Raw genomic sequence first — 14,355 nt, forward strand, 5'->3', positions numbered from 1 at the left:
GGTGGCATACACTTCGGCCTCTGAGATGGCGCCATCAAGTGTTTTGTTTTCTATTCCTAGGTATTCTTTTTGGTGGGGAGGACGTCCCCGTCTGCAATGTATTTACTTTTCAGCTCAGCCTGTAGCGCCACATCATCGCCTCGTAAGCAGTGTCCTATGCGCTTCAGAGTGCGGTTGGATTCCAATTTGGATTTGATGGGGTCGATTAAGTTTCATAGGGTTGTCCAGGCCTTGGTCATGCCTAATGTTCCTTTAAGTTATTCACAGAACTGTAGCCAATTCTGTTGACCCAATTCCGCCACATATATTTGGTGGGCCTCTTCTGACAGGTGTGCAATGTGCAAGCGAAATTGTCTGTTGAGCTTTTGTCTTCTCTGTCTCCTGACTGATTGGCGGTGCTGGTGCCAAAGTCTCAGAAGAAAGCGTATTTTCGACGTTTCTGCAGCACTGTAGTTGCTACTGTCCGTAGCCGTAGCTGACAGAAGCACAGGAGCATGGAGGGAGGAAAAAATTTAGGAGAGGCTATTAAGTCGCATTTTTTGAATCTGGAAGTGGGGGCATTGCCATGTCAGTTGGCTCGTCAGGCGCATCATTTCAGCATGCTTGCATATGTACCACTTGCACCATGATGACAGGCAAGCAGATCATCTCGCATTGTACTGGGCTGCTGGCAGCTGGTAGTGATACAGATGATACCACTGTGCAATAAACCAAAGAATCCCAGTAGTCGTTACGAAAACACGTGACTTCCGGCACACCTTTTGTCTTCGTCGTGGATAGCAATGGCCTTTCCTAGCCGTTCCTTCCTCCACGCACAGTAGTCTGGCTGCCGCTTTGACTGCATTTACCGTTCATATGATGCGTCTAGATTGGGGAGCATAAGCATATTCAGCGGGTGTGCAAGTTTTCTACTGACCAAGCACCAACGTAATGGCACCAAGCAGTTGGCGCCACAACAGTGCTGCCTCCAAATGGAAAGTTGTACTCGCAGCAGACCAGTCATCAGCCCTCCAAGCCGGGTGAGACTTGGGCGTTAATGAAAAGAATGTTCATCGTTGGAGAAGGCAGCATGACCAGCTGTTTGCATGACGACCTGTTCCGGCTCGCAATGAATGAGCTGGGGCAGGTGTGTGGCAAATAAATGCCATTTGCATTTTGTAGCTTTTGTCAGTCTGAGCACTTTTTTTTTTGGCCAGCTTATATTCGAAGAAAGTCTTTTTCTAGGATTTTTAAATTTTGGGTGTCGGTTCAAAATCGAGGCCAGCCAAGGTTTGAATAAATACGGTATGTTCTGAATGTGCATCAAAGTCTGCATGGTCATGCAGCAGTCTGTGCAATGAGGCGAATTATACCAGTTCGGTTCGTCTTCGGATAGCGGTCGTGTGTTAAAAGGGCCAGACTACATGGCTGTATGTTGGTCCTTCATCGATACAGATGAGCCGGCATAATTTTTGAGCTCGCAGAATTGTGTGCATTGAGATGGAAAAAACAACTAGTGGTAAATTAAATTCTTAGAGATTGCAAAGCAGCTTATTCAAGCCAGACTGCAAGGTTGCACAGACGGCTTCTTGGCAGGTGCTCGCCACAAAGCAGGTCCTGTGCCGTAATCCCTGTGGCATTAACTCTGGGCACTTACCTTTGTGACATTTTTTACCATGATGCGTTCAGTTTACTAAGGAAGCCTTGACCATTTCGTGACAGCAGTATTGCCATGTGGCAACCTTCGTAATGATACAAGAAAGAGGAGATTCTTAATGCGTGTTTCTCAGGTGCGCTAGATCATTTCAACAGCCAAGTGGCTCATTGCATCTTTGTTAAAGGTACTCTAAGGACAAACTGAAGTGGGTCTGTATGAATAGATTGACCTGTTCCAGTGAAAAAGGCAATTTTAACCCAGAATGGAGCTTTTGCGAGCTAGGAAAGGTCAAATAAAACTTAAATTCAAGTATTGCCTCTGCCAGCCGTTTTCACAAACAAACTTCAGTGATGCCCAGGACAATCTTCGATTGTGTATTTCTGAGGCTAGGTTACACTGCTGTGCACTTTGAGCCAGTGATCACTGATTCCTTTTCTTTTTGGTCTTGACGTCACTGATTTGAACTAAGTGGCATGAAAAAAAAAAAGTGTGCATGTAGAGTCCAATTCCGTCAGTGCAATAAACACATCTTTTTCTTCGAAGCCCAAGCAGACATCAATGTAGACAGAAAAGCAGTAGAGTCAATTTTACTAAGAACAAAAATTGGACAGAGTTATCCTGAGTGTCCCTTTCATTGCTAGTTTCAAAGCAGTGATGCTTTTGAGAGGTCTTAATGCCTTCATGTGTGCTGGCTGTTTTCCTGTAGCAGAAATCATCTGTATTCTGTGTGCTTGTTGCATTTGTTCTGATACCGTGGAAAGTTAACCCCTTTGTAGCACAGTGGGTCTCATGTTGTCCCAATTGATCTAAGTGCCAGCAAACGGACAACGGTGCATCTAGGTACCACATTTTTACATGCTGAATACTATTTAACTATGAAACGAGCCATTTAGCAATTTTTGGCCTTTCGCTAAAGGCAACCTTAATGTTCTGTGTGTTTTTACAAGCGCGAGTGTACAGCTCAACGAGAGCCATCTTGGTGGGAAGAAAAAGGTTTGAAAAAACTGTTGAGCTTTAGAACCTTTTCTGTAAGACAGCTGCCTCATGATAGTTCTTGAAGAAATTTTGAGTTCTAATGCATGTTTTGTAATATATCGCAAATACTTTCTGCAGAGTCATTGGTAGCTTTATTCTAGAAAACCAGTAGTTGAAACATCTTGAAAGTGATGTGATTCAGTTTATAGAGTCGTTCTGAGTGCAATTTTATTATTTGCATGCATGTGAGTCATGCATACAACTTGCACCTAATAGAGGGTTAAATGCTGCTCAGTCTTGATCTGAAGCCACACCGAGTTGTCCATGATGCGAGGACCAGGAACCTTCTATTATTGTTGCTTACGACAGCGTCACTCTTTGCAGGTGACCATGCCTGTGTGTATTCAATGAAAACAAGCTGCACGTGGTCCAGGCCAGTGTTCAGCAGTCCACATCGGCTGCACAGTGGGGAAATGCGACGTGCTCACGATTGGCCGGTGTATGAATGTCACGAGGCTGACTGTCTGCCGTGATGACCAAGGGCAAAATGGCCACTCATCCCCTGACTTCGCACAGTTTTGATTTCGCTGCATAGCTTGCATTGTTTTTGGGCTTTCATGGTCCTGCTTTCTCCCAAGTGGCTCAACTGTGGTTTCGGCGTGATGCCCTTCTGTCGACGATGCACACCTGCTCATTGTTGAATGTGATGTGTTTGCAAGTGCGTGTTTTCGAAGACTTTTGATGTGCATGCATCTTGAAGCCATGTTCATGCTCTCTCTCATGTGTGGGGATTTTGTTGCCCTGTGCTTCACGCACCGCATTTACTCCATCGGAGAAGAGAGCAATAGTCCCGGTGCAGCAGCAACTAAAAGACGCTCGTGGAAGTGCATGAGGACTGAAGCCTGTACTTGTGGTAGCCGTTTCTTGTTTTGACGGTTCTTTGAGTGTAGAATCTTACTTTTTTTCAATGCCAACTGGGTTGATCAGCCAGTGAGGCTGCACGGGCTGTGTTTCATCTAGACCAGTCTGGGTAATATGGGACTGTGTTGGCCATAGGCTTGCATAAGCTCTGAATGCACCAACATTTGGGACGCTTCACCAGTTTGACTCTTCTTCCGCATCGTCTTGATGCCGCCAGTAGGAATAGCTTGTCCATTACTGTGTTAAGGCATTGTGCACTGCAGTGCCTGCATGTCTGTGTTGGGGAACCGGAGACCAACCCGCACCCTTTTGCTCCTTGGAAGTGATGATAACGATGTTCAAGGATCCCAGTCTATGATTGGCTCGGGAGGGCTGCCATTTTCTTTTTCCTGCCTGGGTGTCCCGGTCTATGCCTTTTTTTATAGTGCAAAGCTTTGGAGATAACAGAGCACTTATCGTGGGGACTGGTGGCATTTCCTGTCAAAGAGTACACTTCGCGCGATGGGGTAGTTTTTATACAGGAGACAACCCTTGAGTTTCAGGGCCAAGGATATGTGTAAACCTTTACGTTGAGCTTGCAAAATTACGTTTCCGTCAATTATTGCTTGAGGCACCATATGCAACTAAAGGTGTAAGCGTAGCAAGAAAAATATGAATATTTAGTAAGTAAGGGTTAGCTCAGTCAGTATTGCAGCTTGCCTTTAATTTCGTGAGCATAATTTGCAGCAGTTGAAGCCCTTGCTAGAAGGTTTTATGCTAAGATCTTGCGTCATTTTATTTGTTGCTTAAATATTTTTTTGTAGATGGCACTCTTGTTGGTGCCTGTGGTAAGGGAGGAGCACTCATTCCATCTGGTTGTAGTTCCATGTTTGACCTTACTTTAGCAACCAAAAAGCAGTCATCAGCTTCACCTTGTTTGCAGCGCACAATAGAGTTTGCACTTGTTCACAGCCTCCCAAAAGGCTCCACAGGTGTCTTCAAAACAATACAGCCACTTTCTTTAGTAATGCAACAGACGCAGTTTTTGAACAGTTTTTCATGCGGGCACTTGCTTGCAGTAAGTTAGTTGCCTTGATTTTCTGTTTGATTGTTTTTCTAGCTCGAATAAAGGGAACAATACTGAGTGCTGTCTTTCCTAGCTTGGCGCTTGTTTACAGCTTGTTGTCACACATTCCACCGTCATTTTGTGCGCCACCTTTTTGCGTGCTACTTCAGCTTTTCTCGTGAGACATTTCACTGCTGCCTTGTTGGGTGCTTCGCTGCACAAGGATTTTCTTTTTTTTTTTTTAGGGGTACCTGGGGCAGTCATACTTCAGTTCCCCACAACTGTCCAGGCTAGTCTAATGAGAAAGAACAGAGGCAAGAAACATTCCATTTGTGCAGAGAAGAAGGGTCCAGTGGGCTAGAACAATATATATACTTATGTGTAGACACTTGAGGCTTGTGCAGTTTGTTTCTCTGGGACTTTCATGCACGGCTTTTCTCCTCTTCCCAATATGGTTTTGTTCCCCTGCACATCTCACACCAGCGATGTTGGGTGGACTCGGACATAGCTCAGCAGGAGTCATTATTTCCTTTCTGGGGTGTGGGGCTGCAACTTCCTTTTCTCTCTCGCCTCTCATTTCATTTGTAATGCACAGTGGTGCCATCTGCCAGTCCTTGAAGGCACTGTGACTGTATGTTTTGATTGCTCACACACTTGCCTTCCCGCTAACCCATAGCTGTAGTAGGCTGCTGTGGCCCACCTGGCCTCAACGAATGGCTCCAGTTTTCCCACTAGGGTCGCATCCTGAATGCTGGCCCCAGCAGGTGTCAAGTTGTGACCTGCATAACGCCTTCACTACACGGAATAATGTAAGCATGCTGAATGGCCCTTTGTACCTGTTGCAAAGAGCAGATATACTAACCGTACTATACTAACCGTAAATTTAGAGAAAGCAGCAGGCACAGCCTCTTTCTTCTTTTACAATGGATGTTGAGAGCAGCGACACGATTTTGCCTCCCGTAGTGTTACAAGAGAATGAACGCTGCAAGAAGATTTGCCGGCAAAGTGAAAAAGTGTGGCCACATGAAGTGCTGTTGGCTTTTACTGACGACGCTTTACTCAAGCGTAGTAAGAACCTTCCATACCTCACATCTCGGTGTGTTTCACTATGCTAGCACAGGTGACTAAACTGGCATAACTGCATACTGTCTTGTGGCCAGTAAGATATGTATGTTGTTTGTAAGCGTTGCACTTTTAGTCACTGTGGACACTGCCTCCGTATAGAACGCACATAGCAAACTATATTTACTGTTAATGAAGAAGCATGATAATGCATTTTATTTACGGAGCAAATAATGTTGCGCACGTATCTATATCTATATTTATCACTTTATATTGTGTGCACACAATAGTGAAGCGTGCAGGTCTCTTGAGGATTTCAGGCCTCAAGCAGCATATCACATTTTATGCATTTGATGACTAGGGTCCTCCAGACATTGATTACTATCAGCTTGCAACCTTCCTAGAAGAATGAAATGACCGCAATCGATAGTTTTCTTTTGTTTCCTTGAGCACTGCAATTTTTTTTTCACCTTTTTTGATAGCTTGTGCTGAATTGTAGTTCGTAGTAGCTGTGTTTTCTGTGCTGTTGGGATGGTGGAGGCATCTGGCTCAATGTGGTCATTACCTCCTTCACGCTTTAGATAGCTTGCCATGAGTTTGCCTGCAGTGTATCTTAGCATGCAAAATGTGCCTCAAAAATTGTGTCTTGACTTTTGTGCCTGCCATGAGCTAGAATTCAACGACACTGAGTCGAGTCTTCACCCACACTGTGGTTCCTTGGAAGACAGTCCTTCTTCTGCCATTCACTGTCTTCTGGCCATGCTGTCGCTTTGGCAGCCACTGTTGAAGTCCATGGAATTATTGTGGCATTTTGCTTGCGCTGACGTGCGCTGCCCATAGTGTCAGCCGTAACTTTCAAGGGACGCTAAAGTTGATTTCAATCGCAGCTGTTTATGTAACACACGTGGGAGCTTCAGGCATGCTCCGGAGATCTTTTGTTTCTCTGTTACAGGGGAGAAGTACAAAAAAAAAAAAGAAAACCTTATGCACTCATTGACAAATTTACCGGCAACTCTTGGAAAGGACAGTGGGGCCTAATACAGTTTGCCCACAGAGAATTTCTCGCTTGTGAGCCTCGACCTTATATTTGCCCCATTAGGCACTAGTATGTTAAGCACCTCTCTCTAACAGTTTAAATAACAGTAGATTCTATTTCATTTTGGTCATACTGGTTTTAATAGACTGGCTTAACCAGCAGCCTGTGCTGTTTGCCGAGCCAGTGTGGGCAGGTCAAGCCAAGCATGCAGCTTCCATCACCATAAGCCAGCCAAAACTTGCTGATTAGGGTTTCTGTAATAATGGCACAGAGGACATCACAAGTTGTGTCACAGGGTGGGAAATAGGGACAGCCACCTACAGGTGCTTTTCTCATGAAAGAAATGCACCAGATGTAAATGGGAAGCACTGAACATGGACCAAAGTCTCTGAGCTTAAGTTTGTGGACGCAAATGAACCAGGTAGAAAATCATCACTGGTGTCTCTCTACAGGTGTACTAAACTCCTGAGAAAATGCTGTTTTGCATATCAAGAGGTGCCTTTCACATCTTTATCTCATTTCAGCTGGAATGTTAACACGTATATTCGTAGTCCATTGTGGGGGCCTCACAGAAAATTAGAAAGCAGTTTTCTCACTTCAGAACAATGGATTGTGCCGATTCTTGATGCACGTTATTTACTCGATTGAGCTGCCTACATGCACATGGCCGACTTCAGTTTTTGAAATGTGCATGCGTGTCAACATTTCTCAATTGTGTTTCCTGCTCGGATGGTGGATTATCAGGATGACTGTGCAGCACTGTCCGCAATGCCTTTTCTTGTGTGTGTGTGACATCAGGTAGACCCTTCAGCACATAACACAGTAAGAAACCCAAGAAAAAAATTCATATGAGCATTAACTTAAGCAGCCTGTACTTCTAAGGAACCCCATTCCCACAAATACCATACTTCTGAGAAAAAGAGACATCCTAAATTTGCATACTTACTGCAGTGTCATCGTCTTTCACATTAAATAGCTAAAGCAAGCTCAAGCTCAGAGTCCAAAAACGTAGATTGTGCGGGGGTAATCGGTCTCTCCACTAGTCACTGCACCTCGTTAAACATTCCTGTACATGGTGCATTTGGGCAAAAGCAGCACATTCCCTCACAACTGCCACTTGTCTGTAAACACCACGGGTGCGAATTGATGAGCAAGTGCTTTCGAATGGATTGCCCCTATTTGGTTCTTCATAGCTCTGCCTCTTTTGCCGTTCATCACCTGTGCCCTAATCTTGCCGTGCAAATAAGCTCAGCTCCAGTGAGGCCAGAGCCAAAGCTCTGTGTGCACTTGTGGTCGCCTGTCACTGCCAGGAGTTGCCTTTGCTGTCGTCTTGGCCCCGCGTCTGCCCAACGTCACGGCGCATGTGGCGTGTTGTCGAAGTTTGCGTTGTGTGCATGGAAGAGGGCCACTCCATTTGTGAAACGCACACTGCCGCCATTGTTTCCTTGCCACTGTACCTTTCACGAGCTTCTGTAAGCAATGCTGGCTACAAGCGATTACTGGAGGTGCATCTGGAGCTACGCATTAATGATTTCACTGCATCTGCTGGCTCCTGGTTGAAAGCAGTGGTGCAGAGTTGTCTGAAATGTACAGGAAAGAGTAGTGGTTCCGTCTCCCTCATTTTCTGGAAGGAAAGAAGGGGGAAAGGAGACAACAGCATCGACCTCCTTACAAATGGGAGTTCACTCACTGGTTAGGCATGTGCGGTTTGTGTGACACCAGGCTCAAGAGCTGACCGCTGAGTCGCTGCACACTGCCTGCCTGCTATTATGGTGGGAAGTGCATTTGCCCACTGTGGCCTGCCCAAGAGTGTGTGTTGCGAGTGGTTGGTAGTGCTTCCTGCTGCATAATGTGGCAGCCCTGCTTGTGGTCGTAAAAATGTGTGTCCCATGCTTTTGGCAGATATAGCTGCCGGGGCAAGCCCACGTTCCAACAAATGAGCGGGTCGTGACCTTGTAGGTCAGGTGATCTTTACAAAAGGTTTCTTTAGGTTTCTTTTTTGATCAGAAGTGAAACTCTGGACAGCTTTTTCCCTCAAGAGGTATTCCTCTAGGCTCATGTGTTTTTTTCTGCCCTGTGCAGCAGAGCTACTGGTGGCACGGTTCCGTGGTGCATTGACACTTCGACACCAGCGCAGACTTGAATTTGTGAATTTCTTGTTTGCCTCTGGAACCGAAAGTGCTGTTTTCGTTTTCTCCTTGGCTCACTAGAAGGTATCTGTTGCTGCAATTGCTGTTGCTGCGATGTATTCAGCAACCTTCCCCATTGATAGATCGCCTTGTCCGAAGAGTCTGTGAGTCTTGCTTGCCGCATGCACACGTGAACTAGCTGGGTAGTGGTGGTAGACAACGACATCAACTTGTATCGATGTGCATCTCTGTCAAAGTCATGGATTTTTTTTTTTTGATGAACAACAAGCAATTCAAAGTGTCTGCACCTTTATGGACCACTTGCACGCTTTTTGTATGTGTTGCGCACAAAGTTTTCACACGTTGACCTCACTTAGAAGTGAGTGTTCATGAGACTGCATATTTTTTGACTATGCATTAAGTACAAGCCTAGTTGTAGGTAATGTGTGGAGCTCAAATTTGCACACCGAGCCTCTGTTCCTGACTTTTTAAGAATATGCACTTGTACAGGCAAGGGCAGAAAGGCACATATTGAAGCATGACCAGCCTTTTCTGCACAGAAGGAAAAATTCCTTGTTTCCTTGCTCTGTCCGTTGTCCATGGTAGATGGACCAAAATTTCTCAGCCCTTTGTTTCAGGCTTCATTTGCATTTAGAAAGCACTATTTTATCCACATTCTTTTGCTGTCGCTTCGAATCGTACATTCCAAAGGGCACAGTAACGGAGCTAGCATAGCAGATTTTTTGTTGGCTTTCGATACATTTTGCCTTTCTGTGTTTTGGGGTGTTTTGCTATGAGTGATGCATAGTTCACAGAGCTTTAGATAGCTTGAGGCAGAAAAGGACATTTGCTGGAAAGATAAACGCCATATTTTTTATACAGCTTTCAAGGGCCTGTTAGGACATTGCGGGGCGTTCACAGAAGAGTCACTGTTGCTTGTGCAGCTGCAGCTTGCTTGTTTGCTTTTTTGCGTTTCCTCTTGCAGCACATGCCAAAAGTGCGCAGACGTGAAGAGGAGTTTGTGTTCCTGGGACATATGTTATGTTTTGGACAACGTGTTGTTCCCTCTAAGTGTAAATCAAAAGTACAACAGGCCATTGAGAATTTGTTTGTCGGGCGTGACATCTGATTGAAGCTCGGCGTCTGGTCGTTATGGGACTTGATTGTGGCTGAGGCACTTGCCTCGCATGCGTACATGTATATGTTCACATCTTGTAAGCGACTGCAAGCATATCCCAATGACATACACCCCACGCAAAGTTGTCAAGTACAAATTGCTCTCTTTCCTTCTTTATATATCAGATATATATATGCAGATTATATATACACACTATAAATATATATATATAAATATATGGTTGTTGAAGTGAATAGGAAAAAAAAAATGTGACTAACTGTGCATGTGATTGCTATGTATATATATAGGTATAGAATGTCATAGGCTGTATCCTAGGAAATGGGAAGGGTTAAATAAATGCTGTCTGTAGACATGCGTTTTGTGTCTCTTGAGTCATCGTTCTTTGAATGTTGCATGCTTACTCAAAAAAAACAAGGTTCTCTGGTGTTACTGAATTTTTGCTTTCCTGGTGCCCTGGTACAGTGTGCCAGTTCTGGTGGCAAGAAGCCAATTTGTTTTTAGAGTGTCGTGGCTACCCTGAATAAGTCACTGACACATTAGGACATTGCAGAGGGATGCCTATTACAAGTGCACCTCAAGTGAGCTATAAATGGGAGCTGCATTGTATCCTCCACTGTGTGCTCAGCGTGGTGAATGTTTTAAAGTGATAAGCCAAAGATGTCTAACTGTGAGAATAGCTCTTGGGTTGAAGCATTTACTGCTGGGTGCACAGCTAAGTTACTAAATGTAAATACTGTGTCAGTTTGATAAAAAAAGCATGGCAACTCTTCTAAAAAGGGATCCAAGTTGCCAGCGATATGAACACCTGAAAGAAAAATGTCAAAAAAGGTTGCATTGCAGAGCAACGTTTAAGTTGGCTTATACAAGGGCCATGAACATTAAAGTTATAATTTCCTTTTTCAGAAAGACAGAACCTGTTGCTTTCACAGTGAGAAGCTGTTTAAGGGACATCATTGAGGATAACCCTCACTGTGATCAGTTGATTCATAAAAAGGAGGGAAGCCGCTTGCATTTACTATCTGTACACACATTGCTCGTCTAAGGCAAAATCTCAGCAGCGGTCAAAGCAGGCGACAGCGTCACTGAATTAACTACATCAAGTCATAGCTGAACCAGCCATTTTTCTTTTTAGTGCAGTAGCACTTATAGTTAGCCACTGTTCATTTGTCTGAAGTCTGCTTTATGGCCGGCTACCTGCCAACAGCCTTATGGGCAGGTGGACAAACTGCCCAGGCGTGCGCGAGTCCACACTGAATGAGAAGTTTTGGCTTATTTATCCAACAGTTTCGGCCGGTGGACTGTCCTTCTTCCGGGTAAGAGGCGACTGAACAGAGAGATCCGCGTAATCACAGTCGCTCTCTCTTTCTCTTTGAGGAAACAAAAAACGTCACGAAGCAGTCAAACAGCGAAAGACAAGAGTGCTCCCATCGACTAAGGGGAAAAGAGGAAGGCTGTAAAACAAGCAGACAAAAAAAAAGGTGGAAGTAAGAGAGAGGTAGCAGAGGTGGAAAGGGGAGTTTTCCCCAAGAAAATGCTAGCAAGAAATAGTATTAGGGGAGGCTTCCTTTGGCAGCAGTGAGAAGTCCAGACGCAAGGAAAGAAAACAAAAACAAAACAAGGAAAGAAAAAAAAACAGCATACATAGCATGACCCACTCCCCAGCAGTGCAGGTGTTGAGGACTGTTGAAATACAGGTTATGATATGTTGTAGAGACCACATCATTTCGCATTGGAAGAGCAACCTGGGTCACACAAGCCCCACCGATGGCAGCATCATGCAATCGCAGGGCAGCGGCGCATCGCTGCACCTCTGCGCCAGGAGTGGACTCCTAGGGATCTGTGAATGTAAACTAGAGAACGATTAATTATGCACATGTGGGCGATAACCCATTATCACTATGCAGACAACTTCCATCCGTGAACAATGGATGTGAACATTGGAACTGAAGTTAACACGGCCTAATTAAGCAAATCGACTGTCTGTTTTTTTTCCTGTGTTCTCGGAGCAACACTAAACTAGGTTAAAAAATGTGCCCGTTCTCTATCCATGCTTTGATGTCTTTTGATAAATTTGGTTTGGTTTGGTTTATGGGGGTTTAACATCTCAAAGCGACTACGGCTATGAGGGACGCCGTAGTGAAGGGCTCCGGAAATTTCGACCACCTGGGGTTCTTTAACGTGCACCGACATCGCACAGTACATGGGCCTCTAGAATTTCGCCTTCATAGAAAATCCGCCGCCGCGGCCGGGATCGAACCCGCATCTTTCGGGTCAGCAGCCGAGCGCCGTAACTACTGAGCCACCGTTTTTGATAAATTTAAGTAATGTAAAAGATCATGACTTACTTTACAACTGCCTTGGACATGGACCATAGTCAGACCACATTAGGTTATTACACTTAAACTCCGCGACTTTTCCACAGCATTACCTACCTTTTCAAGTTGTGCCGAGATGAGATTGCCAGCTAGACCACATCACGGTCACTCCTCAAATGCTGCCCTCCAATAATGGACTTCATTTGAACTGCAATGTTCAACTGCAATGCCGCGTGCTGTTGAAGGGTTCATCTTCCCCTGCTTTAAATTTGTCGATTTCATTTGGTTTCGTACAAAAGTTAAAAGAAATTGAAAGGCACACTTAAGCTCTGCCTTAGGGGTTAGAAATGATAGCATTAATGGGTCAATGCCCATATATGCAGAACTGGTCATTTTCCACTTTACAGTCATAGATCGCTGGCAGTCTTTATACCGCTCCTGGCCTAGTGGTGCAACGGCCAAGTGATGTGTCACTGCCCTGTGATGGCAGGTGCTGCCCCATCAGTGGAGCTTGTGAGAGCAACCTCTCATGACCAATGATTAATTGAACTGCCACCTACAACGGTGGACATAATATTTACACACATGTGCACACACATACCTGGGCAGACTGCCCACAACCCGATGGGCAGCCTGCCACAAAGCAGGCCTCAGACAAGCACACAATGGCTAAATGCCACTACAAGTGCTATCGCCCTAAAATGAGCCTTGCACAATTGTTCCACTTCTGAGAGTATAAAGGACGTCATGGTGAGGAAATCCACTACAAGTGGACATTCACTGGGAGAATACGGGCTTACCAATTAGGGATGAAAACTACATTTCGCAAATAAAAAGATTTAAAAATAAATTGTCCCCACCTGTAGGCTATTTGAAACAGTTTTAGCTCGATACAAGAATGTGGGTTTTGAGTAGATCCTCTGCATGATAATTTATGCAAACGAAAGACTCTGCATGCATACGATGGTCAATAAAGCCAATAGCTTAGAAAGACTGGACCGCTGTCCATTTCCTGCCCGGTTTCCCTCCTGATGACATCTCTAAGCCCTGCCACGACAGGCTGTGCTGGCAGTGGCAGCAGCTGACTAGGCTTTTCGGGAACAATCTCGTGGATGACCGCCAGTGTTTATCAGTGCTAACAGGCGTGCAGTCTAAGTGCCTTAATGAAAAATATGCAAATGGTTTATTCTGATGGGCTCATTTAATTGATCAAGCCTTCTCAATAAAGGATGCTTCAGTGGAGAATTCTGCGGAGTCTTTCATGAAGCACTGCATACCACACCAATGGGAAGTGGCTCCTCTACTCCTCACATCAAGACCTTCAAGATGCTGAGGGCATACTAAGCAAATGAATACGAAATAAATATTTTCCAGACGTATTCTACAAGGGGTGGGATTTCAAATTAAGTAAACAGCGAGAACTGCTTAGGATTGAAGGTAAATGCAGTTGCACACTCTTTAACGCGGACAACACGTAGCAGTGATGTCATGAGGAACGCTGTTTTAGTATGCAGCTGATCAGTAAAGTCAAGAGGCAGAAAGGATAGCAGAATGCATTGGTATGTGCAATCCAAACAGGATGACCAATGCAGTGAGATACGAGTGTTGCGGCTGTGATGTACCACGTGTTCTATATTTGTCCAAGTTGTAAAAAATTCTGCACAACCTTCTGGCCTATTTGGGCTCAACCACAAACCACAAGGAAATAATTTAACATCGGAACTTGCCCGAGGTCTCCAGAATTGGCAAAAGCTGCAGTTGGCTGCAGCAAAATTTTCATCGCGGTGAGCAGAGTAACCGATCTGACAGGCTGCGCCATCTGAGGAACTGCAAGAGTGAGTGATTGACAACTTTATTTAACCCAAAAAGGAAGGGGGCAGACGTTGGAGGGACAGAGGTCCTAGGCAGGGTAGGCCTCTGCTTCCCTCTCAACCCAATACGGAATCTTGTCCTGGAGATCAGGCGCTGGGCTGCACAGGTCATCATCCCACTGCCCTTTTGAATTAATATTCAGGGATTTTGGTAGCAGGTGACTGACCCCACATGATGTGGTCGAAGTTGGCTCTGGCCGCAGGCAGAAATTGCAAGCTGAGGAGGG

The 14,355-nt window shown here is 45.0% G+C and overlaps 1 protein-coding gene across 2 annotated transcripts in view; it reads left to right on the plus strand.

Annotated features, from left to right (window-relative positions):
- The window catches only part of LOC144127973 (tetraspanin-9-like), a 52,425-nt gene extending 42,129 nt beyond the window's left edge, over nt 1–10,296 (plus strand). Inside the window, exons 9-10 of one of the 2 annotated variants that reach the window (XM_077661000.1) lie at nt 2,996–4,386; nt 4,438–10,296. The gene's annotated coding sequence lies outside the window, so the exon portion shown is untranslated. Of the gene's footprint in view, nt 1–2,995 lie in introns of both variants that reach the window. The other variant, XM_077660999.1, reaches the window with a different exon arrangement.
- Nucleotides 10,297–14,355: the final 4,059 nt, after the last annotated feature.

Source organism: Amblyomma americanum, chromosome 4 (genome assembly GCF_052857255.1).
Source record: "Amblyomma americanum isolate KBUSLIRL-KWMA chromosome 4, ASM5285725v1, whole genome shotgun sequence".
NCBI lineage: Eukaryota > Metazoa > Arthropoda > Arachnida > Ixodida > Ixodidae > Amblyomma > Amblyomma americanum.